General features: G+C 44.9%; 1 long non-coding RNA gene across 1 annotated transcript in view; it reads left to right on the top strand.

The window, feature by feature from the left end:
- Positions 1 to 23,800, top strand: part of LOC309633442 — a 35,567-nt gene extending 11,767 nt beyond the window's left edge. The window contains exons 2-3 of the long non-coding RNA XR_014247525.1: positions 17,935 to 18,115; positions 22,831 to 23,800. This is a non-coding gene — a long non-coding RNA (uncharacterized lncRNA). The remainder of the gene's footprint in view (positions 1 to 17,934; positions 18,116 to 22,830) is intronic.
- The last annotated feature ends 1,786 nt before the right edge of the window (positions 23,801 to 25,586 follow it).

The following is a 25,586-nucleotide window of genomic DNA, read 5'->3' as shown; positions in this document are numbered from 1 at the left end:
ACAAATATCATATGATATTGCTTATATGTGGAATCTAAAAAAAGGGTACAAATGAACTTATTTACAAAACAGAAGTAGAGTCACAGATGTAGAAAACAAACTTATGGTTACCAGGGAATAAGGGAGGGGGGAGGGATAAATTGGGAGATTGGGACTGACATATACACACTACCATATATAAAATAGATAACTAATAAGAACCTACTGTATATATAGCACAGGGAACTCTACTCAATACTCGGTAATGAACTACATGGGAAAAGAATCTAAAAACAAGAGTGGATATATGTATATGCGTAACTGATTCACTTTGCTGTACACCTGAAAGTAACACTATTATAGTTGTAAATCAACTATACTCCAATAAAAATTAAAAAAAAAATAATTGAAGCCGTGAAAAATAAGTCGCCTTCTTCCTATCCCTGACCCCCACTTGCAAAGTCTCCAGAAGCACCACTGTTACCTGTTTCTTCTGCACCCTTCAGAGGCACTCTCTGTTTAGGCAATACAGTTTCATAAAGTCTTTCTTTTCTCTAAAACATACTGTTGTGCACTTTTAGTTTTTCACGTATTACACCCCGGACAGTGGTCCATCTCAGTATCTTTGGATTTACCATATTCTTTTTTATGGCTGGTTGCCATTTTATCCTATGGATGTTAGTTTATTTAACCATTCTCCTTTTATGGACATTTAAATTGTCCCCCATATCTTGCGACCCTAAGCAACGGGTTCTTCTGTTCATTATCTATGAAACTTTAAGTAATAGATCCAGTTTTCTATTTCTTGAGGTAGTTTCCGTTGACTCACTTGATCTTTATTGATGGTTGAGGGTAATCAGTACCCCCTTTTTATTTTTGTGCCTTTTTTCGTGTGTTTATTGCCAGTAAGAACTTGAACTAATGTGAAATAATTGATGACAAAATATACAAATGAAATGCAAGGTCAGTGTTGCAGACTCACTACTATTACAGGGACAGAAACAGGCAGTAACACACTTGAACATAAACATTAAATAACAGTCCACTAAAAGGCAGACATGAGGCATCTTTCCCTCCATTCCCCCATCCCTACTCAAGACCTCACAGGTGTTTGGACTATAATTATGGTCTTCTGGTCCACTGACTGGCTGGCCTATAATTTGAACAAAGAGAACTAGGAGTGGGCAGTAGACAAATCTTATAAGATGTGTGGCTCCCAGCCACGTTGGGCGAAGGGAAGCAGAGGAACCTGGTTGAGAGCCCAGGGAGAAGCAGAAGCTCGTGGCCTGTAGCAACTGATACCTTTGGTTCCTGGTACATTCCTGCTTAGCTACTCTGAGCCTATGAAAACATTCTTGCCTGAGCTATCTCAGGGAGGGAGTCCGTTCCTTTGCTGTCAAACAACACCTAAGTCAAACAGTAGATAAAAATGATATTCCTTTCCTATAAGATTACAAGAGACTAGAATAACATCTGGATAAAATGTGTTCATTTGATCACTAGTCCTTAAATGTGATCAGTTATGTCTTAATCAAATTCCGGTTTTTCTCTCCAGGCTTGAGTAATGCATATTTTTCTATCTCTGTTGGCCACCTTTCACTGAAGACACTTTTTCAAGAGCTTGTCCTTAGGCAATAGCGTTCTTATGTCAATGTGGGCTCAGCATTGGAGAGGCGGCTTGATGTAGAGGTGGCAGTGTGGATTGTGGTCCCCGGGTTCAGATCCCAGTGGTACCTCATATTATTTGTGAGACCTTGAGCAACTTGTTGCATCCTTTTGTTTCCTTGTCTGTAAAATGAAAATAATAATAATAACCTCACTGGGTTATCGTGAGGCTTAAACGTGCTAATGTAGGCAACTGCTTTGAATACTCTCGTAGGTAGAAAGTTTTATGAGTGTTTCTCCTATTATTGGTTTCTCATATGTGCTGTTTTCAGGATTGTTAGAAAAACTTCCCTTTGAACCACTAGTTTCTTATGAGCAAAACAAATTTCCCTTCTCTGTGTATCCATTTCTCTCTGTTTCAGCTAACTTGCCGGAGAGGATATTACGGAGAACATAAAGCAAGCATCTTTCCTTCAGTTCTTAGGATCTTCAATTAAACAAAGAAAAACAGTACAAACCCAGCCTCCCTCCACCTCAGGAACGGTGACCCTCTAGCCAGACTCTCAGTTTTCCCTCAGTTTGAAGAAAATAATTTTACCCTCTCACATCCAATCAATATCTTTGCTGGGTCTATTGTGAGCTGATAATTTAAATACAATTGTCTCCCTAGCAACCATCCTTTCACAGTCTGCCTTCTTGCCTTTGAAAGAGCTTGCAGTTACAAAATTCACAGTTTCAGCCAGAAACTTTTTTTTTTTTTCTCTGCAGGAACTAGCTTCTCTTCCAAAATAAACTCTTTAAAAAATGGAAAAATGGAACAGAATTTCTAAAGTAAAAGTTAAAAAAACTTTTTTTTTCTAATTATAAAGGTAATTGAACAGGATTTTAAACAGAGACGGAAGTGGTTTTATTGCCTCTACTTCTTTAGCTCCAGAATGGTCTATATGGGGCAGGGAGAAAGAGGGCAGGGAGAACCCAGTTAGACTTAGGGAATATAGGAGTTGGAGGAAGGCATACAGGTAATTTAGTCTGACCTCCACTTTCTCCTTCCTCTATTTGACAGTTGAAGAAACAGAAGCCCTGAGATTTAACAGCCAGGCCCAAAGGCAGGGAGCTAGGATAGGAGGCCAAGCTGGGATTTCAGCCCTGTCCCGTCTCTAAGCCCAAAGGATTCTTGCCACTATAATGTGGCCTTTGAGATTTCTTGGGGGAGGTGATGATGAACAAATACAAAGAGGACAGGGCTTTGAAATCAGGTAAACCCACAGTGGAGTCACTGGGTATAGTGACCAGCTGTCCCAGTTTGCCAACATGGGAGGGGGTTTCCAGGACATGGGACTTTCAATGCTCAAACTGGGAAAGTCTTGGGCAAACCTTGACAAGTAGGTCATCTTACTGCTAAGCCAATCTCTAGGTGATTTGGGGAAATTTGGGTCTCAATTTCCTTATCTGTGTTCAGTCATAATAGTTCATTTCATGGGGTGTTGTGAGGATAAAATAACAAAAATGAATATTAGCTTCCTTCCTTTCTCTCCTGACTTATTCTGTCCAATAAGAAGCTCTTGAATTTCTTTAGCTGGAAAAAGCTTAAAAGTGATAGTGATGCTTCTTCCCCATGTTGGCCCAGGTCGGGGGAGGCAGAGGAATGAGATTTTTATTCCAGAAGGTCTGATACTCAGAGATAACAGTCCTAGGAGACTCCCCCAAATGCCACCCACAACGTGAAAAATCAAAATTAGCTTCTTGGCTGCTTTTGGCAGCTGTGATTAATCATTTCGTAACGAGACCGTCGAAGCACAGCTATTTATTTGCATGGGATCAGGAAGATTATGGAATATAACATTTTCATAAATTTGTTAGGATTCTAGATATACGTTAGTGTGATGAATAGTTCAGGCTGCAATAGATGTTTTCATTTCAATAAAGTTATTTTGGGGATATATTTACATGATGAAATAACCTATTATTTATCCAACTGCATTTTTATGAACTAATTTTTCTTTTTATGCCGACTTGCAATGGTGATTCATTACTTTCTGCCCTTCAATTTTTCTTTCTTTATAAATGGTTTCTTGTTTATTATTATTATTTTTTTAGTATGATCACAATTTTATTATATCTTATATATAACTTTGATAGTACATATACCAACATGTTAATAAAAGTTACCTTTTGCTTTGCCATTATGGGCAATTTTTAGTTGCTTTTTTTTAAGTTTCTTTATTGGAGTATAATTGCTTTACAATGGTGTATTAGTTTCTGCTTTATAGCAAAGTAAATCAGCTATACATATACATATATCCCCATATACCCTCCCTCTTGCGTCTCCCTCCCAAACTCCCTATCCCACCCCTCTAGGTGGTCACAAAGCACTGAGTTGATCTCCCTGTGCTATGCGGCTGCTTCCCACTAGCTATCTATTTTACATTTGGTAGTGTATATATGTCCATGCCACTCTCTCACTTCGTCCCAGCTTACCCTTCCCCCTCCCCGTGTCCTCAAGTCCATTCTCTACATCTGCATCTTTATTCCTGTCCTGCCACTAGGTTCTTCAGGACCTTTTTTTTTTTTTTTAGATTCCACATATATGTGTTAGCATACAGTATTTGTTTTTCTCTTTCTGACTTACTTCACTCTGTATGACAGACTCTACGTCCATCCACCTCGCTACAAATAACTCAATTTTGTTTCTTTTTATGGCTGAGTAATATTCCATTGTATATATGTGCCACATCTTTATCCATTCATCTGTCAATGGACACTTAGGTTGTTTGCATGTCCTGGCTATTGTAAATAGAGCTGCAGTGAACATTGTGGTACATGACTCTTTTTGAATTATAGTTTTCTCAGGGTATATGCCCAATAGTGGGATTGCTAGGTCGTATGGTAGTTCTATTTTTAGTTTTTTAAGGAACCTCCATACTGTTCTCCATAGTGGCTGTATCAATTTACATTCCCACCAACAGTGCAGGAGGGGTCCCTTTTCTCCACACCCTCTCCAGCATTTATTGTTTGTAGATTTTTTGATGATGACCATTCTGACTGGTGTGAGGTGATACCTCATTGTAGTTTTGATTTGCATTTCTCTAATGATTAGTGATGTTGAGCATCCTTTCATGTGTTTGTTGGCCATCTGTATATCTTCTTTGGAGAAATGTCAGTTTAGGTCTTCTGCCCATTTTTGGATTGGGTTTGTTTTTTTGATATTGAGCTGCATGAACTGCTTGTGTATTTTGGAGATTAATCCTTTGTCAGTTGCTTCATTTGCAAATATTTTCTCCCATTCTGAGGGTTGTCTTTTCATCTTGTTTATGTTTTCCTTTGCTGTGCAAAAGCTTTTAAATTTCATTAGGTCCCATTTGTTTATTTTTGTTTTTATTTCCATTTCTCTAGGAGGTGGGACAAAAAGGATCTTTCTGTGATTTATGTCATAGAGTGTTCTGCCTATGTTTTCCTCTAAGAGTTTGATAGTGTCTGGCCTTACATTTAGGTCTTTAATCCATTTTGAGTTTATTTTTGTGTATGGTGTTAGGGAGTGTTCTAATTTTCTTGTTTATTATTTTAAAGTGTATGTCTCCCTTCAGATCCCTTGGCCAGTTTCACATGGGATCATTGCCCTACAGCCAACTGCTTCGAAAAACCAAGGGATTTCAAAAAAAATGAATCATTTTTCACTAATTGTGTCTGGGCTGTGCCACCTACTGGGTCTGTGACCTTGGGCAAGCCACTTTCTCTCTCTGAGACTCAGTTTCCCAACTCTGAGGGATTTTGGCCACAATATGTTCTCAATTAGTACTTGTCAAAGGAATAAATGGATGATGGAATGAGGAGAGTGAAGGCATTTGTTTGGCCTTGGGAAAGGTTTAGGTTGGGAGGGTCATATCAAGGCATGCTTCTTTTGGTGGGAGGTTTACCTGTTATCTGCCAGAGAGGTAGACAGAAACATCTCTCACTCTCTTTCTCTCTCTCTTTGTTAACCAGTCTGCCATTTTTTCATCAACAATAAAATAAGAAGAGGCTATTGATTCTTGAAAGGCTTTGGACACCTGTTACTTTGCTGAGTTTGGGGAATTAAATTTCTTAGAAAAATAGGGGTTTTTTTTGGGGGGGGGAGGATTTTATACCTACTTCCTTCAAATAAATCAGGGCAACCATCAATAAATGGCATAGAAGAAGGTTGTAATTATATGGAGAGAGTGTGATTAGGTAGATATCTATCAATCTAATAGCTATCAAAATAATCTAGAAGAGAAAGTAGATTCCAGAAGAACCAAACCCAGGAGTCCCAGGTTCTAATCTGCATTGCCATGTGACCTTAAGCAAGCCATACCCCTCTGGGTCTTCCCTTCCTCATCTATGTGACAAGGAAGCTGGATTGGGTAGCCATGGGTTATCTAACATCCTAAGAGTTTAGTCCAGTGTTTCTAAAAATGGGGTCATGAGACTTTGGGGCTGCAAAAATATTCTTGGGGACTCCTTGAGTCATAAGAATTTGTTTCATTGCTTTCATTTCCTTCTCCTTTTGCAAGTTTTATAGACAAAACTTCTCTAGCAGTGCTAATTCACCATTGCAAGACACTTTCATACAATAAGACTTCATTTTATTAACTTAATATTTTTCCAACCCAGGTTGGAGGACCTGGGAGGACTGGGGTGGCCTGTGAGAAGTATTTTCCTTGAAAGGGGATTTATATAGTATTCAAATTCTAGAAATAGTGCTTAGCTTATATGTATCAATACAGAGTTTTCAAAGCACAAGAAGGAAAGATGAAAAACTTGATTCATGAAATGGCCAAGAATAAGAATAAAATACTACAAAGCATGTGGCGGTGACAAGATGGTGGTGGTTCTGTGTGTCATTGTTAGTGGTGGAAGGGAGGCAGGAGACATTTTAAATAATTCATTCAACAAATATTCACTGAGTGTTTATGTTGAGAACCCATAAAACATAAACACTGAGGAGACAGGAAAGTTATTCAGTACCTGCCTTCCAGATGGCCATGGTAAACGGGGCTGGTGTACAAGTAGAGCAAGTATTGTAGTTTAGTGTGATAAGGGCTGTGTTAGAACAAGCATGGTGGCCATGGAGTCCAGAAGAATGTGGATTTGGGTATATGGAGAGAGCATGGACAGTGGGAAGGTAACTTCTGAGCTGAGCTGTGAGGAAAGGGTAAGAACTCTCAGACAGAGGAAATGCAGCAGAAAGAATTGCTTGTGCAAAGGGGGAAATGATAGAGGAGTGAGTAATTCACTCAGACTGGAGTATGAAGGCTCCGGTGGTAACATTTAGAGGGCTGTATCTTGAAGGACTGTGTGGACCAAATGGAGAAGTTTGGTCCTTTTCCTATAGCTATAGGGAGCCATGGGAGGTTTGTACACAAGAAAGTGACACAGCCAGATATGAGTTTTAGAAAGATCCCATTGACAGCTGTTTGTGTTGAAGGTAGACTGGAGGCAGAGGGGGATGAGTAAGGGGGGATGGATTCCGTTGTCCAGGGGAGAGATGATATATGCTGGCCAGGACTGTGGCAGAGGATGTGGGTAAAAGGGGGTCGGTGCTGGGCTGAGTGATATTTAAGGAGACTAAAGGGAGATTAGATATGAGAGGCGATGGAGTAGGAGACTCCAAGAAGACTCCTAGGTTCCTGGCTTGAATGCTGTTTGCTGAAATCAGGAGAGGATCAGGTGGGGTGAAGACAGTTTTGTGCAGGTTGATTTTGAGATGTTCCTGGGAAATCTAAAATGGAGCAAAAGTTTGGAGGGGAGACCAGGAGACTCTTCTTTTCCCTCCTGATCTCATCATGAAATTGTTTCATGAACTTAACTTCCCAGCCACATAATGGGTAAGACAGGCAGTTCTGTCATTGGGACTTAGACCTGAGTTTGAATTCTCTTCCGTTAGTTACTTATTCGGTGACTTTAGGCAGGTTACATCCTGCTTGAGTTCCGTCTAATTTCTGAAATGGAGAAAATAGTGTCTATGTCATGTTGTGTCTGGGAAGCTTAAGTAACGTAATGAATGTAGTAGGTGTACCAGGAAGGGTAGTTCTTTCCAACTTGCTTTGTGTTTATATCCTCATCTCTGCTTCTCCTCTAATCTTCCCAGTGTAGCAAATTCTTAAAAGTTGAAACCTGAATTTCTTTAAGGGAAGATGTTGTCTTTGTTTATAAAAATACCTTCTTGGGGCATAGGGGCCATAAGAGGTAAAGCATTGGAAAGAGATGCCCAAAGTGTTCTGTTCAACTTAGTAAGGAAATGTGAGAGGGAAGGGAGGAAGGGGAGAGAAGGGAAGGGGATGGGGAGAAAGAAAGAGCTTGCGCTAGTGAGAGGGATGGGAGATTGTGGTTGGTGAAAATTCCTTGATGGTGGTGGGACCAGAGGATATATTAGAAACCATGATATCTAACGTTTGCTAAAAAGTTATTTGCATTCATATGATATAAATTCCTTCTCTAGCCCCTTACCCCAAATGATCAGTAAAGTTGACTATGCCCAAGAATGCTCTGTGTGCATGAAATGTTTCTGGTGACAACTGTGGATGGATTTGAGTTTCTCATTGGGTCTGGGTGGTGTGAGATAAGGTAGAACATGATCAGAAGGGAGATGTTCCATTAATAGAGCAAATTCTACAGATGCAAGAAGTCAGAGTTAGGATGACTCTGGAGAGCTGTGTGCTTCCACAGGTGTGGAATGGACCTGATTGACAAACCTGATTATCATCTTCATTCATGCATTCATTCATTCATTTCTTCAACAAATATTTATTAACTGCCTACTATATGTCAATCACTTTCATAGGCACTAGGAACATCTCTGTAAGCAAAACAAAGTTCTTGCCCTTAGAGAGCTTGCATTCTTATTGAGGAGAACTACTAAAAATTAATAGAAAAAATATCTTATATCATGTCAGATAGCAATAAGAGTTATTAACAAAACTAAAACAGAGTAAGCAAAGATACAAGGGTGGTGATTTAGAAAGGGTGATTCGAGAAGTTCTCCTTAAGGAGGTGGCATTTGAACAGAGACTTAAATTAAGTGAAGGGGAAAGTCATAGTTAGATCCTGGTAGAGCTGCTGGACAGACATAGTAAGAGCTTTCTCCTCATCTTCCTTGTGACCTTGGGCAAAGGACAACTTCTCAGCCCTCAGTGTTCTCATCTAAGACTAGGGTTGATATCAACTTCCCATGGTGGAGGTAAGTGTTCCAAGACATCACAAAGGTTATTTGGAAATAGAAAATGCAGCCCACATACAAGGGACTGTGGAAGACCCAGCCAAGGATGGGAGTTAATTCCACTTCTTGCTGTGGGAGTTTGGTGTGGATCATGTCCAGGGTGAGTTGTGTGAGCTCTCTTGGGGGATTGCCAGGTGTGGGAACTAAGCTTGAAGACGGACCAAGTATTAGAATGTGAATGTCCAAACTCTGCTGAAGTGACCTGGGAGAAGTGCCTTAATACAGACTATTTCCAGAGTCTCATGAATTCTGTATTACAGCGAGTCATCTCATGATTTTGCAATTCTCTTGCTGTTAATACAGCCCCTGATGTATTTAACATTACAACTCAGGCAGAAAGACCTGATAAATCTTGGCTGCATAAGGACTTGGCTACTTGGATCCATTCCCTACTTAACCCTTCACCCACTGACCAGTCCCTTTTGAAGAATTACATTGAAGAATCTGGCGTTGTCTTCACCTTTCCCTGGTCTTGTGGATATTTGTCATTCCTTCTGGCCTCTGTGGCAGGCATCTTTGGTTGCTTACCCAGTAGCCATTATTCTTTCTTATTACTGAGGCTGAAAATACCATATATTGTTTTCCTAGCCTCCCTTGCAGCATGGAGGTGTATATCAGTTATCTCTTACTGCAATAGTGCTGTATAACAAACCTCCCCAAAACTCAGTGGCTTAAGAAGATAAGCATTTATTTAGTGCATGGGTCTGGGAGAGTCGATTTAGTCTGAGCTCAGCCGTGGGTTTCTTTTGGCCTTAGCTGGGCATACTCACATGTCTGCTGGTTGGCAGCTAGCATGACTGAGCTCTCATCCTCCATCAGGGTAACTCAGGCATGTTCTAATGGCAATTGCAGAGGATTAAGAAGTGGAAATACACATGGCCTCCTTAGAAGTAACATGTCATCACGTCAGTCACATTCAACTGGCCAAAGTAAATTACAAATCCAGCTTGGATCCAAGGGATGGGGAAATAGACTTTGCCTCTTAGGTAAAGAAAAATACAGAAGCTCATGGCAAAGGTTATAAATACAGGGAGAGGAGAAGAACTGGAGCAATTATACAATCAACCATAGTATATGACCTAATCCTAGATGATTCTATGCCTTGAGGCTATATTACAATCATGAAAGAACAAGCCTAATGACCAAGTCAATATAGTGAGAAGCAGAAAGTTGGAAAAAGTCCAAGTTCTTGACCATGTAGTAGTTGGTCCTCTGGACAAACCCTAGAGTCACCTGCCTATGGATATCATGTTATGTGAGATAACACATTTTTCTCATTGTTAAATCACTCAAAAACATTGGATATTCTGTAACTTGCTGCTGAAGGCACTTCCAGCTATGTTAACCCATGAATTTTGGCCTCCCTTTTCTCTGTTTTGGGAGTTTGCTTTATGAGTGGAGATTGAATGCTATGACAGATGCTGGGCTTGCTGGATGATTGCATTCCCAGTCTCCCTTGTAGCAAGGTTATAGGCCCATGATCCAAGTGTTCACATATGCCCCAGATTTTGAATTAGAAAGTAGCAATATGAAGAAATGAGAGGGACCACTTGGGCAGTGGTGGCTTTGATGGCAGCTGCCTGTGATGTCCTGATGCCCCATTGCCACCTTGGAATAAACATCATGGCAGTTAACCCAGTGATCCACTGAATGAGACCCAAGAGAGGGAGACTAATTTGATCCAGAAAAGAAGGTTTATCAGAACCCAGAGGGCTGCCTTGATGCTGGGCCAGCATCTACCCCACACCTGGCAGCACTTTACACACCTGCAGAGGACAAAGAAGACCTTTCTTAGTTGAACCTCATCATATGCTCCTTATCATATGCTCATTATTGTGCAGAAGTGCCTTCCAGAGACAGGCTCCAAGAATCCCATTCCCAGTGACCTCCTGACTCCCCTCTACCTTTACCCCATGGGCTAGTTTGATCCTTGGAATCTAGTCTCTGCCTTTGGTCTCAGGCTGTCTTTAGTGTGGACCTCTTAACATTTCAAAGCCGACTCTCTTGCTGACCCATAAACCCCTGGCTGTGGTTTCTTGTCCATATGTTGCAATGTCTGCCACGTCACTCTGGCTCATCCTGTCCTGCTACCCATGACCCTGCATTGACGAGTAAAGACATTGTCTGTCACACTCTGTTGTGGTTGGCTGCACACTTGTCTTCACCTCCCACCAGCCTCTACGATTGTTCAGGGCAGGAACCCATCTTCTCAAATCACTGTACCCTCAATGCCTAGAGCAGCCTTCGGACTATAGCAGATGTTCCACCCAAACAAGGGTCCAAATGAAGCGATAATAAAGTCAAACTAGAAGGAAGCAGTGATCATTCAGAGCCGAGGCAGGTTCATTAAAAATAAACTTTGTTTCTTTCTTTTTTGTTTCTGATAGAGAAACTAGCCTATTTGGGGGATGCTTCCTAACTCTTAATCTGGGTTTAAGGTCTGAAGCTAGGCAAAAATACACAGATGACTTCTGTTTGGAGATATTTTCCTAAACCTTAGCCCCATACTTCCTCTGTTGTGACACCCATCACTCTTAGTTGGTGCCCTTTTCAGTGTCCTTTTCACCCTACTCTGTGCTCTACAAAGGCAGGGAAAAAGTCTGTCTTGTGACTGTATCCTCAGACCCCAGAACAGAGAAAGGCACACAATAGGCACTTAATAAAGAATGAAAGAATGAATTGACACTGTCCCTCTTGTAGAATAATGCCCCCCCTCAAAGATGCCCACGACCTAATTCCTGAAACCTATGAATATGTTAAATTATAGAGCAAAGGGGAATTAAGGTCGTGGATAGAAATGTGGACTCTAATCAGCTGACTTTAAAATAGGAAGATTATTCTGGATTATCCAGGTAGGCTTACTGTAATCACAAAGATCCTCAAAACTGGAAAGGGAGGCAGCAGAGGAGATCAGAGTGATGCAACGTGAGGTCTCCACCTGCCATTGTTGGCTTTGATATGGTGGGAAAGGGCCACGAGCCAAGGAATGCAGGTTCCTCTAGAAGCTTGGGAGGAGTTTTTACTTTGTGCTAAGTGCTATTCTAGGCACTAAGGATACAATGATGGGAACTGCTGGCCTTTAGAAGCAAAGAAATAGATTCCTCCCTAGAATCTCCAGAAAGGAATAAAGCCCCGCCGATACCTTGATTTCAACCCATTGTTGGACTTCAACCTACAGAACTGTAGGACAAATAAATTTGTGCTGTTTAAGCTGCTAAGTTTGTAGCAATTTGTCACATCAGCCATAGAAAATAAATACACCTCCTGCTATGGTCTGAATGTTTGTGTCCCCCTAAAATTCATATATTGTAATCCTAATGCCCAATGTGACGGTATTAGGGGGTGGTTAGGTCATGAGGGTGGAGCCCGCATTAATAGGATTAGTGCCCTTAGAAAATGGACCCCAGCCCCTTCCGCCACATAAGAATACAACCAGCCACAAGTCTGTGACCCGGAAGAGAGTACTCACCTGACCATGCTGGCACCTTGATCTCAGACTTCTAGTCTTTAGAACTGTGAGGAAGATTTCCGTCGTTTATGAGCCATCCACTCTGTGATATTTTGTTATAGCAGCCAAACAGACTAAGCCATCTCCTCTTACCTCATGACCCTGAGGGGACGTCCTGCTCATTTTAAGGGTCTCTCCCAGATGTAGGAAAGCCCCTAGTGGCAGGTTCCAGGCTCTGTGTTTGGACTTGTCCTGCCTATTCTTTGTGTTAATGACTCAATGAGGTCATGGTTGGTATTACAATGCTGTGAGACCTGAAGGGAAAAGCCGAAGTGGAATTATGTGTTCAACTGTTTAAATATGAAATTTACTGGGGAAATTGTAAAGTTCCATGGATGGGGAGATTTTGAGTTTGAGAAAAGTCAGTAGAATGATGAGGATGGTTTTGTCAATGGATGGCCAGTTGGTGGTGTGGACTAGCAAGGCCAAACCCAGGGCAGCCTTAACCCAGACCTTTGAACCTTAAATTTGTTATTCTAGAGGCTTTTACTTAAAAAAAATCTGGACCAAGACTGAGACTCTGGGAAACTTGTTAGTGACCCTCAAGTGTGCTACTAATCAGCCATGTGTCTAATAAACTCCTTTGGGCCTTAGTTTCTCCAACTGTGAAATAGAGTCCTTTTAGCTATGAAGTCCCTGGATCTGTCTGGAATAGGAGCCGCAGCTTGTCAGCCTTCTGTCCTCCAAGCCTAGTTCAAATGTCATTGTCTCCTAGTGGCTTTCGTTTATATTTTCCCTCTCCCCAGGCAGAGCTGGTTGTGCTCTGTGTTTCATTCGTTATCTATCTAGCTATCCATTTACTTTCTGCTGTTTTATATCATAAACATTTATCTTCAAGCTTATACTCTAAATGCATGGACTTATTTATCTTTGAAGCCCCAATGCCTGGGAAATAATAGGTGTTTAATAAACCTTTGTTAACTAGAATTGAATTCAATTTGAAATTTGTTATGTAGTATCATTTAATCTTACACATTCCAGCTAAGCTTAACAACTACCTGGTCAAATCTCTTTGTATCAGCAGGAAAACTGAGATCAGCAGGGAAACTGAGAGGGTGGGAAAGGCCTCCCCAGAACCCCACACAGCACGTTTGAAGCAGAGATTAGAACTCATGTGTCCTGATTTATGATCCAAAGTCCTTCTTATTCTATTAAGTGGCCTTTCATCTCTGTCTTCGTTCAAGTGAGTCTAGCTGTTGTACTGAGAGGTCCTAAAGGTTGACGACTTCACACAAGAGAGGTTTTAGACTCTGTTCACATAAAGTCCTCTGGCTGTGGGATTGCCGAGGACTCTGCCATCTTCAGCATGTGACCTCCAAGGTCACCTTGGGCATCAGTGTCCAGCTGGCAGTTGGAGGAAGAGAGAGAACAGAGGAATACATGGGGCTCTTTACGGGCCAGGCCTAGAAGGGATACACCCTGCTTTGGCCCATATTCTGTTGGCTGAAACACAGCGTGGGAGCCAGCTAGAAGCAAGGAGGCAAGCAAAGGCTGATTTAATAGACAGCTGCCAGGCTCTGCCGTGCCATCCAAGTTCCGGGCATGGGTCTCGATTTCTATCATGACAATTTAATGTTTCACGTACCTACCTAAAAGCCTCCCGTGAGCTAAAAGCCTCCGAGTGAGCTAAAAGTGTATCAGGTAGTGTTGATACTATTATTATTTTTGTTATTTGCACTAATAAGAGGGGGGAAGTGGCAGACGGGAGTCAACTTGAACAACTTTGCAGGGTTTAACCCAAAACACGTTTTGCCAGGCAATTTCCCCTTAATCTTGAAACCTATGCATATTTCAAGGGAAATTTAATCCTTGTGTTTCTGATTCATTTGCACTTAACTCATCAAAATGTTGCTTTGTAAGGCGTGTTTGATGTACAAGAAGGCTCATAAGCCCTTTCATAAGCCTTTCAAATGCCTTTTCTCTTTGAAGCAGAAGTTTGCGTTCTTCCAGCGCTAAACAGAGCTAAAACCAGAAAAAGCCTTCAGTTGCCTTTCCACCCCAGAGGCCACCGATTAGTGTGGTTTGTTGGGTCAGCTGTGGACTCTGGTGAAATGCCCAAGGAGAGGGAGTGAAGACGTACAGCTGTTTCACGCTCTTCTTCCTCCAGGCCTTGGCTCCTCCAAAGCCTGAACTCTTTCCTCACTGCTAACTTACAGCCAATACCTCCCCCTCCTCCAATACTCAGCCCCTCTCTGAAGACCTGTTAGAAAGAACTAAGCACTCCTTCCTTTGTAATCCATTATATCCTGCCATAATAACAACAACAACAGTAATAATGGTTAGCATGAATTGAGCACTTCTTAAGTGCCAGGCACTCTGCTAAGTGCCTGACTTGTGTTAACAAATTTCATCCTCCCAACAGCCCCATAAAGTAGGCATTATTTTCCGCTTCCTTTTGCAGATGAGGAAACTGTAGAAAAAAGTGGGAAGGTCACTTGACCAAGGTGCCACAGTGGGAAAGCCAGCATGGCATCTATAGCACTGACTACATTTAACCAGGGCACCCCTGGGCTCGCTGAAAGGAGGTGCTGTTTCCTGTGTCTGTACTGATATCAGAGAACCTGGCCCCGAGAAGGCCCTCTGTCACCGCTTGAGGGGCTGGACAGTTTGGCACTGACAAGCACGGAGTCAAGTCCTGCCTTTGCCATTTTATTTGCTAAGATCCTGGAGGAGATATTTAACCTCCAGATGCCTCGTTTTTTGTCTTCTGTCAAATGAGGATGGCGAGAGTACTTGTCTCATAGGGGTGCTGTGAGGACAAAATGAGCTCGTACACGTAAAGCTCTTAGAACACTGCCTGACCCACGTGCTCAGTAAATGTTAGACATTATAACCGAAGGAAGAAAAGGAGGTGTGGACGGCGTGCATACCTCAGTTTAAAATACTGGAGCGTCAGTGAATGTGTTGGGAGACAGACTCAGACTCAGAAAAGGTCTCGGCAGTTTACAACTTGAGCTGGAATCCCACAAAATGAAACACAGAAGGGATAAGTAGCCATCCCGTGCTTAGGTCTCAAACATCAGCAGCACCAGCTTAGGACAGGGGGAGATAAGACTAAGACCTAGCAAGTGTCAAAGGTACGCAGGTATTAATGTTGACAGTGAGCCCAACCCTGGGGTGTGTTACCGCCCAGCTTAAACCTTGTCAGCAGGAATGTGTTGTCTAGAACAGGGAGGAGGCTGTCGTGTTCTCTTATGCATTCAGTCTCTACTGGGAGAAATGCAGAAATGTATGGCATCCTACTTAATGATTTTCACCTCTAATATTTTTTTGGATTATAAAATATATTCACTGTTGACAACTTAGAAACTTAGAGAAAAATGAGGAAGAAAACAAGGTTATCCATAATTGCCCAACCATCTCTTAATAGTTTGGTATTTCATTCTTTGTAGTCTTTTATAGACATATTCTTAACACAGATGTGAATTGGAATTTCTTGGCCTCCTGAGAGCTGGGTAAATTTGGTCTCAAACCCTTATTCCATACTTTGGAGAAGCCCCACCATCTCAAGATTTCTGCACATACCTCAGGACCTTACATTTTTATCACTGTCACTGACTTAGATTTCTTGTCTTTCCCAAATTCTTGTTCTTGAATTTGCTTTCTGTTCTTCATCTTTGGAAGAAGTCTTCCTGTCATGCGGGGAGGGGATGGCTCTTTCTTCTTGGTTGTCCTGGCCAATGCAAATACGTATCTGGCTGTGGCATGACATGCAGAAGAACTTTCACTGGAGGACAGGATTACGGGGAGGAGGAGTTGCATTCCATTGCATTCAGCAAACAACTGAAGCAAACAGCCAGGGATCACGCTCCAAATCCACTTGTTCTTCTTTTTTTTTAATTGAAGTATAGTTAATGTACAATGTTGTGTTAGTTTCAGGTGTACAGCAAAGTGATGCAGTTATATGTATATATTCAGCTATATATAAAAGAATCTTTTTCAGATTCATTTCTATTATAGGTTAATTCAAGATATTGAATATAGTTCCCTGTGCTATACAGTAAGTCCTTGCTGATTATCTATTTTATATATAGTAGTCTGTATATGTTAATCCCAAACTCCTAATTTATCTTCCCCACTCTCACTATCCCTTTTGGTGTTGGTAAGTTTGTTGTCTATGTCCTTGAGTCTATTTCTGTTTTGCAAATAAGAAATATTTACAAAATAGTCACAGAATATTTTCTGTTTTGTAAATAAGTTCATCTGTATCTTTTTTTTTTTAGACTCCATATATAATTGATACAGTATTTGTCTTTCTCTGACTTACCTCACTTAATATGATAATCTCCAGGTCCATCTATGTTGCTCAAATGGCATATTTCATTCTTTTTTATGGCCAAATCCACTTGTTCTTGTTCAGTCCTTTCAGTAGCCCTGTCACAAAGCTTGCTCACCGGCCACATCAGTGGTACCCAGACACCTACCACCTCTCTGGTTTCCTCCCCGAACTCACACTCAACCTCCTCCTCTCCTCATTCACCAAGTTGCTTGGGCCACAGCCTTAGGGTCAACTTTGACCCCTCTCGGCTCTATTTTAAAATAGAATGTGAGTCTGATCACATTTCATCACCCCATCCCTGCCACCCTAGTCAAAGCCATGAGCTACCTGGATCATTGCAAAGCTGGTCTCTTCACTTCCACCGTTACTCCCTATGGGACGTTCTCTACACAGCACCCAGAGTGATCTTCCTCCCCTTGAATCCTGCCCATGGTTTCCCATCACACTCGGGATAAAATCATAGTCCTACTGATGGCTTCCAGGATGCTTCACGGTCTGGTGTCTTGCCTTCCCTGTGATCTCATCTCTTGCTGCTCCAGCAGCAAAGAAAGGCTTTGCTGTTCCTTCCTTGTGGCTTTTGCACTTGCCGTTCCCTTTGCTCAGGTACTTTCCCGAGATACCTTCATGGTCCTCACCATGGTCCATACATACTGGGTGTCCCAAGTTCAATTCGAGACCAGGGGCCATTGATCCTGAGGCCATCCCATGCCTGGAGGAGGAGGTGACATTAAGGTTGAAGGCTGAATTCCTAACAGCCAGGAAAATAAAACATGATGAAGTGGATATTCTGCTGAAACTTTTTTAATGGAAAGCTACAGATCCTGTGTGGCTACACTTTGAAACCGGAGAACAAGCAGTTGCTAAGCTCTTTGCAAACAGGCATGTTGATATGGGAGCCATGGTTATGGGATGATGCTGGTCACGATATCCCTTCAAATCAGGGGACCTTATTTCCTCCATTAAACTGTCAAGGCTTTACTTTATTACTTCCTTTGAGAGAGAACTTTTTTATCCTTTTTTTTTTCTTTCTGGTTGTCCCTTATTAACTAACTCAATTCATTTGAAGTGGAGCTAAAATTAGGCTCCTGGTAGCCTCACTGTTCCCACCCTAGTTCTGGTCCTGCCTTCTCTGGCCACACAGAACAATCCTGCTTTCTTTGTCCTGCGGTGACCATAAGCAATTTGTATACCGTAAGGAAGTCACCCGAGTCTCCTCTTCTCTTGGTTAAATAATTCCAATTTTTTTCATCCATGTGTCAGAAATATGATTTTTAGGGAGGCTCACAGAATCATAGTATGGGTAACATTCCTTTTTCTTCTGTCCCTCAGGCACCACGGAAAGATGCTCAGTAAACTTCAGCACCTGTGGCTTGTGGTGGAGATGCTGCTGGTGAAACTCATGTAAAGTGAGCCTGTAGGACGCTGCGGGCGCTGCTGCAAGCGCTCTGCGTGCATTCATCGAGATAAGGACTCTTACCAACCTCACGATACAACGAGGAAACCAAGGCAGGTAACTTACTTAAGGTCACTTAGTAAGTATCAGAGGTAAGATTCAAAACCAAGGCGATTTATGACACTAAGTGCGTGCCTATTATTTGCCCAGTGCTTTTCTAGAACGTATCGAATCCTCCGTTCAACTCTGCGAGATAGGCATCATTATTTCTATTTTATGGACGAGGAGGTGGAGGTGCCAGGGTTATGTAATCTGCCCAAGGTCACCCAGTTTGTAAGTGACAGAGCCTAGCTTTGAACTAGGTCTGTGCTGCCTTCTGAGGAAGGCTCTCTACACTGCTGGGCTGCACTCTATTGCCCAGATTCAAAAGGAGATCATTAAACACATGCCCTTCCCTGCACCCACATCCAAGCATCACACACGCTGGGAAATAGCTCTCCGCTCATTATGTGTGGTGGGTGAAGTTTCTACATAAGGCACCGTGACACTAATGCCATTATATTAAAAGTGCGAAGATTCCAATAAGTTTCCAAGCACACGTGTTACAGTAGAGCTGCCTCTCTCTCCCCAAGTGAGTGTACAGCTTTCTGTTGATTTGCTTCACCTCACACAGTTATTACAGCGAGATTTCCCCCAGTGTCCCAGGCTCCCTTCAGCTCTCATTTAGATTTTCCTCCTAGATGCAGCCATTTAAATGCATATCAGCAGCAATTGAGCCCACCAGATTTCTTTCCCGATTAGCTGGGAAGATGGTCCTATTAGTTATCTATCTGTGAGCTGAGCGAAAAATCTGGCGGGCTGGGCAAAACTGCTTTGTGACGTGACCTGGTTTTGTCCGTGTCGGCAGAGGGATGACTTGCAGTGAGATCCTAGGTGGTGTGAGAAGGGGGAGGGGCTTGTGGAGGCGCCCAGGAATGGAGATGGGGAAGGGTGCATAGAGAGAGAAGTGTGTGTGGGTTTGGGTGCTTGGAGGATGGGTGGGCATGTGTATCAATAGCATGGTGTTAATAGGTGGGATAGCTTGTACATCAGAGTAGGTTTTTTTTTTTTTTTTTTTTAAATAAAGGTGTGTATGGCCAAACTGAACTTGTTTTTACCCCTTAGGGAGGTGGTACAGGCCATAGTTATTCTTTACTCAACTCTAATTATTATTATTATTTTTTAATTAATTAATTAATTAATTAATTTTAATTTTTTTTGGCTGTGTTGGGTCTTCGTTTCTGTGCGAGGGCTTTCTCTAGTTGCGGCAAGCGGGGGCCACTCTTCATCACGGTGTGCGGGCCTCTCACTATCGTGGCCTCTCTTGTTGCGGAGCAGAGGCTCCAGACGTGCAGGCTCAGTAGTTGTGGCTCACGGGCCTAGTTGCTCCGCGGCATGTGGGATCCTCCCGGACCAGGGCTCGAACCCGTGTCCCCTGCATTGGCAGGCAGATTCTCAACCACTGCGCCACCAGGGAAGCCCCAGAGTAGGTTTTAAATGAGGTAGTGGATGGTTGGAAATTGTTTGGATGGATGGATAAGTATGTCACTGGGGTCACTGAGGCAGCTCATGGCTCTGTTCATGGACCCTTAGGTTTAGGAAGGCTCACCCACCCAGCTGGGGAGTGCTGGCTGGATGGGGGATGGGCCTCCCAACATGGCAGCCCTCCCAGGCAAGCTTTAGGGCAGGGATTGGAGAGGGGAACTGTATACCGGGAGTTCAAGCTTGTTCCCAAAAAGGAGGGCTGAGCTGAACTGAGCATGCTCTGTTCACAAATCAGATATAAGTCTCCCCAAGTCCCCTGGGCAGAGGGAGTAAAGTGATAGAGAGAGCAGGGGTTACACTAATTGCGCTCTCACTCCTGGGGGGAAACAGCAGGGGCCGAGAAGAAGGGTTCCTTATCATCACACATGTAGACTGTGAGCTCTGCCACTGCTGTCCTCCCAGCGCCCAGCACAGCTCCCGACCCCCAGCAGGCACTCCATCGTGGGTGGTGGGAGAGGATGACAGTGAGAGGGCAGTTACAGCGTGGGGAGAGGTGGGGACGCATACATGTTGGTACAGCATACAGCATGTCGTGTGCAGTGTGTGCGTGCATAGGATTCTCCTAGAGTTGGGACAGGTGCTCCTAGGGATGGGATGCAGATGTGGAGATTGACTGTACGGACAGGTGATTGGGTCATGCGTGGGTTTGATGGTATCCGGGGTCACAGGTGTGTGTGCAGGGGTGGGAGCGAGGGTGGATATTTGGAGAGGCCAAGGAGTGTCCCTAAGAGCTGTGCTTGCATGAGGGAGGGCTGCGTGCATGGGTGTGGTGTGTGTGTGTGTGTGAGAGAGAGAGAGAGAGAGAGAGGAACAGTCAGTTTGTAGATGTTTTCCTTTCCTTTTTCTGCCTGTCACACTCTCATTTCCCTCTTCTCTTTCTGGTCGCTGTCACACATTTTCTCTTTCCCCCTAAGGCATCCCGGAGAGTGACAACGCACTGACCTCAACAAACATCCTGGCAATCACATCCCACGCCCACACACGATGCTCATGCTCATGCGTGCCTGCACACACACACACACACATACACACACACACACATGCCTGTAGCTGACCCAAAGACATGCATGCTCTGATCTGAGCTCCATGGGGTGGTGTCCCCCCAGGCAGGTGGGCAGGCCCCCATGGGGCAGCTGCGTTTGCTGAGCACCTCCACATGCCAGGCTGTCTGCAGAGCTCCCTGCACCATCTCATTTAATCCTGATGAGGCAGGATTTGTGGGTCCTGAGTCTGAAAAGAGAGGGAAGGGAGGCTCAGAGAGGCGAAGCGGATCGATCACTGACTCCCGTCTCATGGTCGTCCGGTGGATACATCTCTTGGCATCCCCGCTCCTTCCCTCTGGCAGGGAGGCAGACTCCTTCCCCTTTCCCTGCCTACCCCTTTGGCCTCAGCTCCGCCCTGACAATCCCACCACCCCTTCCCAGGCCTGACAGCAGGTTCCTAAGGCCCCGGGCCTGGGATGCTGAAGGCTGCTGGCTGACCCGGCAGCCCAGCAGGCCACGGGCAGAGTGGAGGAGGCTCAGGTTTGCGGTCAAGGTGGACTTGGCCTTGGATCCTGGTTTTATGACCTAGTGATGTGACTCTCCACCGGGCACTCCCCTTTTCTGACCTCCACTTGCCTCCTCTGTGAAATGGAGATGCTAAAACCTGCCTCCTGGGGCTGCTGAGGGAGGTGAACAGGGTGCTATTCACAGAATGCTTGGCTCAGAGTAAACATCTAGGAAAAGTCCGTTCCTTTCCTGCACACAGCTCCTCCCTGCCTGGATCACCCCACTTAACCTCCATGCCCTCTGGAGCCTTTCTGCCATTGGAGCACAGTTAGAGGCCAAAGCCTTGGCCATCAGAAAGGGTAGCTGAGGACATCAATCCACCTCTTTCTCCTATCTCACTCTCCTTCAGAGCTACAGTTTATTCACTATTTTCTTTTAATTGCTTATTCCCTCCCTGACATCTTTATCAACCTCCTCTCCTCAAGATGTCTGAAATCGAACTCAAGTATTTGTCCCCAAGGCTGCTCCTCTCTTACCTCTTGTGTCTTGTAAGGACGTTACATTGTAGGTACCATTATTTATTCCTATATTACAGAAGAGGAAACCAAGGCTCAGAGAAGGCAAGCAACTCACCCAAGGTCACACAGCTAGTCAAGTGCTGGAGCTGGAATTGAAGCTGGGGGTCTCTCTGAACCTAAGCTCAGGCCCTTTCCCTCTACCAGGATGCCTGCCTTAGGTGACAGTGCCCATTGTGAAGGGTCCGGGGGGGAGAAGATCACACAGATGCCCCCCTCCCTCCCAGAGGGCCCAGCCGTTCTCTGGCCTGAGGTGAAAGCTTCTTGTAGAGGCTTGGAGGTTAAGCCAAGGTGCTTCCTCTGTCCCTCCTTGGTCACACCAGCAGCATAATCAGCCCATTAATCAGTCACCCAAAGTACTGAGAAACCTTCCCTGACAAGCTATGGGGCTGGCCCGGAGGCGGGTGGGGCGGCTGGAGCGTGTCAGAGGGAGCGGTGGGCCGCAGGCCCCGCTCCATCCATAATTTAATACCAGGGTAGTGTCTTCCATCCGCTTCACCTCAGCTAAACGTTCAGTGCAGTTTTTTCTTTCCTTCTTCCTTTTAAAATATCGGAGGGCGATGAGGAGAGACGGCCGAGGCTCATGGTGAGATCCCTGGCACTGGGGTGAGCCACAGCAGCTCAGTCTCCAGCCTGGCCACTTAGGAATTGAGCTGTGTGGCCTGGAGCAAGCCCGTAACCTCCCTGAGCTTCAGAGCCCCTGTTTGCAAGGCGGGGGTTATAATCCGTCCTTTCCGGGCCCGATGTGAAGACAGAGCAGAGTGCCCACGGGCATATGTCTGTTTCCAAAGCTCGGCTCCGTTGCTCTGTTGCTAAGTGACCCAGGGCAAGTCACTGCTTCCCACGGGGCCTCAGGATTCCCATCCTGTAAAACAAGGACAAAGGGATCTTCCTCCTGAGGCAGAGGCAGGGATTAAATGAGCTAACCTATGTGAGCCTGTAGCATCTGCCTGGCACTTGATGCGCAAGCAACACCCCCCCACCCCAAACAAACAAAAAAGTCCCCATGGTCCCAGACAAACCTATGGTTTTCACACTTTCCAATGAGCCTGTGCTACAGCGATGATGGCCCAGCCTCTGAGAGTTCCATGAACTTGTTCAAGGTCAGACAGCTCAGGGAGGCAGCATGAGATTCAAGCCAGGCAGTCACGCTCAAAGATGCCTTCTTTCTTTTCCTCTACAGATGCCACAGAGGCCACTGGGATGCACCCAGACAGGAGGCTTCGGACACGAGGGGGAGACACGGATTATCTTGCTTGGACTGTGGGGCTGTGGGGATGGACTGTCCTGGCCCAAGGGGTAGAGGGTATTTATCCTCAGAAGCATTAAAGCAGAGGGCGGATTCCTCCCAGGGCTTTCAGTGTGATTTAGAGGGAATCAGGAAATCAAATGATGCAAACGTCACTATTTGCTGGTTAATATGCGCGGGGAGCAGTTTGGGGAGCCTGAGGCGTGGAGAGGCTAACGCACTTGACCTCTTACCTCATCACACAGCTGCTGCACGGCCACCTGGCCCTGCCTGGACTCATGGTTCCCATCCGCACACCTCCTCGGACAGGCTGCGATGACAAAAGCCCACGGTGTGCCTTGGGCATCCTCCCCACCTTGGCCGCCCCATCTGATACCAGAGGGCAAGAGCCAGGGCGGTGAAGACATCCACAGCCCCAGGTGCTCGTGGAGACACGCCCCTACCCAGTGATTTCCTCCAGCAAACCCCCTCTCAAGGATGCCGGCAGCTGCCGAGCACACAGTCCCTCTAAGATGCTCCGGAGGCCTGTGGCGCATTGCTGATCCTTTTTGCCAGCTCTCTCTGTGGACAACCGCCCCTGTGGAATCAGGCGGTGGCAGAAGAGAGATCCCAAAGCTGCCCAGGGTTGGGAGGGGCGTGTCTCCTTTAAAGACAGTTGAGGTATTCAATTTACCAGGCGTCTGCCCCGCCCACGCCTTCTCTCCGGTCCCCTCCACTGGGGACTGGGTCTCTCCTCTCCTGGTTATCGGGACTTCAATTCCCAGCAAGTGAGACTAAAGACTGGAGATTGTCTTGTGCATCTCCCTCACTTGTGGTGGGGAAACTGAGACTAGAGAGGAGGGAGGATCTGTCCTAGTCAGTGGAGGAAGTCTGAGGTACAGCCAGGGTACCTCATTTCAGGGGATGCAAGGGCTGTGGGCAAAGGCCACTGGGAGTCAGCTGCGGGGCCAGATCATCATCATTGTCCTTCCCTTGCCACTTTCCATTCCTCCTCCCCCTCCCCCTCCCCTCCTCCCCCTCCCCTCCTCCCCCTCCCCCTCCCCTCCTCCCCCTTCCCCACCCTCCCTTTTCCCCTTCTCCTCTTTCCCTCCCCCTTCCTTCTCTCCCTCCCCCACCCTCCTCCTCCCCCTCGTCCCTCTCTCCTCCCTCCTCCTCCTCTTTCCCCTGTACCTCCCTTTCCTCTCCCCACCCCTTTATCATCATCATCCGGAGACAACAGCAGTCAATAGCAGACAAGCAAGCCTTCAGTGACAACTTGCTCTGTCTGCTATTGCACTAAATTCTTCTTATTATTCATTTTAACTCCCATAATGACCTGACAGATAGATTTTATTTTTCCCATTTCAGAGATGGGTAAGGTGAGATTTAGCAAGGTTAAGAAACCTGTCTCAAGATCACACAGCTAGCAAACCTAGGTCAATCTGGCCAGCTTTTTAACCACTACACTATTCTGCCAGGGACTCTGATGGGGGAAGAATTTGAGAAGTTCTGTGACATCTCCAAGCCTCAGTTTCCTCAGCTGTAAGGTGAGGTTCTTAATGACAACACCCCCACCTTGCCTCAGAGAATTTCGGGGCGGGTCTAGTAAGAGTGGAGGAGAAAGGGCTTTGTAAACTGTAAAGTGCAGTAGGTCTGATGGTTTGCTTAGAATGGGCACACAAACAGGGTTTCCCTTGGCTATTTATCTCCGTATGCCAACTGCCTAGTTCAGCACCTGGCATACCTAAGGTAGGTGGAAAAAACATACTTAAATAATAAACTAATGATTATCAGGTGGTTATGCACATTCCCTTCCCCCGCAATCTTATTTCCTAAAAACATGGGGCTCTGGTCTATCGAAGGGGACAGGGCTTTGTCAAACTGATGGGAAAGGTAGGGCCATCTGGTACCTAAAACCTTTGCATCTCTGTCCGGCCGCCTGCGGGAGGACCGGGGTCTGGATGGAGGTGTGGCTCTGTCCTGGCAGCCTCCAGGCCTCAGCATCCCCTGAAGGTTATCAGTGCAGGTTTAGAAAAAAGGCCTGGAGCTGAGGGAGAAGGAGGCAGGCTGTCCCTTCAAAGCTTTGCCTTCTTCCTTTTTTATTTTTTAATTTCATTTTTTTCTTTATCCAAAAGCTGCAGAGCTGAAATAATTTATTTTGGATTTGAATAGGATGTGATAAGCCGAAGAAGGGGCAGCCAGGGTGGACATGGTAGAAGCATTAGGTTTTAAATTAGTCATTTGATGCTGGTTCAGGGACCAGAGCAAGGGCTCTGGCTGACAAAGAGGCGCCTGAGTCCCCTTGGCTGACTGTAATGGTGACTGGGCGGGAGGGGACGGGAGGGTGCCGAAAAGTCTGCTGCGATGGATTTGGGGTCGGGCATCCTGGGGCCACCTTCCTGGTTTTACCTTAAAGATCGTCCCAGGCCTCCTCGTCCACCTCCCTGCTTCTGCTTACAAGTCGCGTGACCTTGGGCAAGGCACCTCATCTCTCAGAGCCTCGGTTTTCTCATACATAAAATGGGGATGAGAGTCATTCCCTCTAACACAGACACTGCCAGTCTTTTTCTATACAAGGGTCAGATGGTGAATATTTTAGGACTTGTGGGTCCATCTTTGTTGCAACCATTCAGTCCTGCTATTATAGTGAAAGCAACCATAGTGGACACATAAACAAATGGACGGTGGTGGTGACTGTATTTAAAACTGTT

The sequence above is a fragment of the Balaenoptera borealis genome (genome assembly GCF_965194805.1).
Source record: "Balaenoptera borealis genome assembly, chromosome: 8".
In the NCBI taxonomy this organism is placed as follows: Eukaryota; Metazoa; Chordata; class Mammalia; order Artiodactyla; family Balaenopteridae; genus Balaenoptera; species Balaenoptera borealis.
This window is presented reverse-complemented; position numbering and strand designations above follow the sequence as displayed.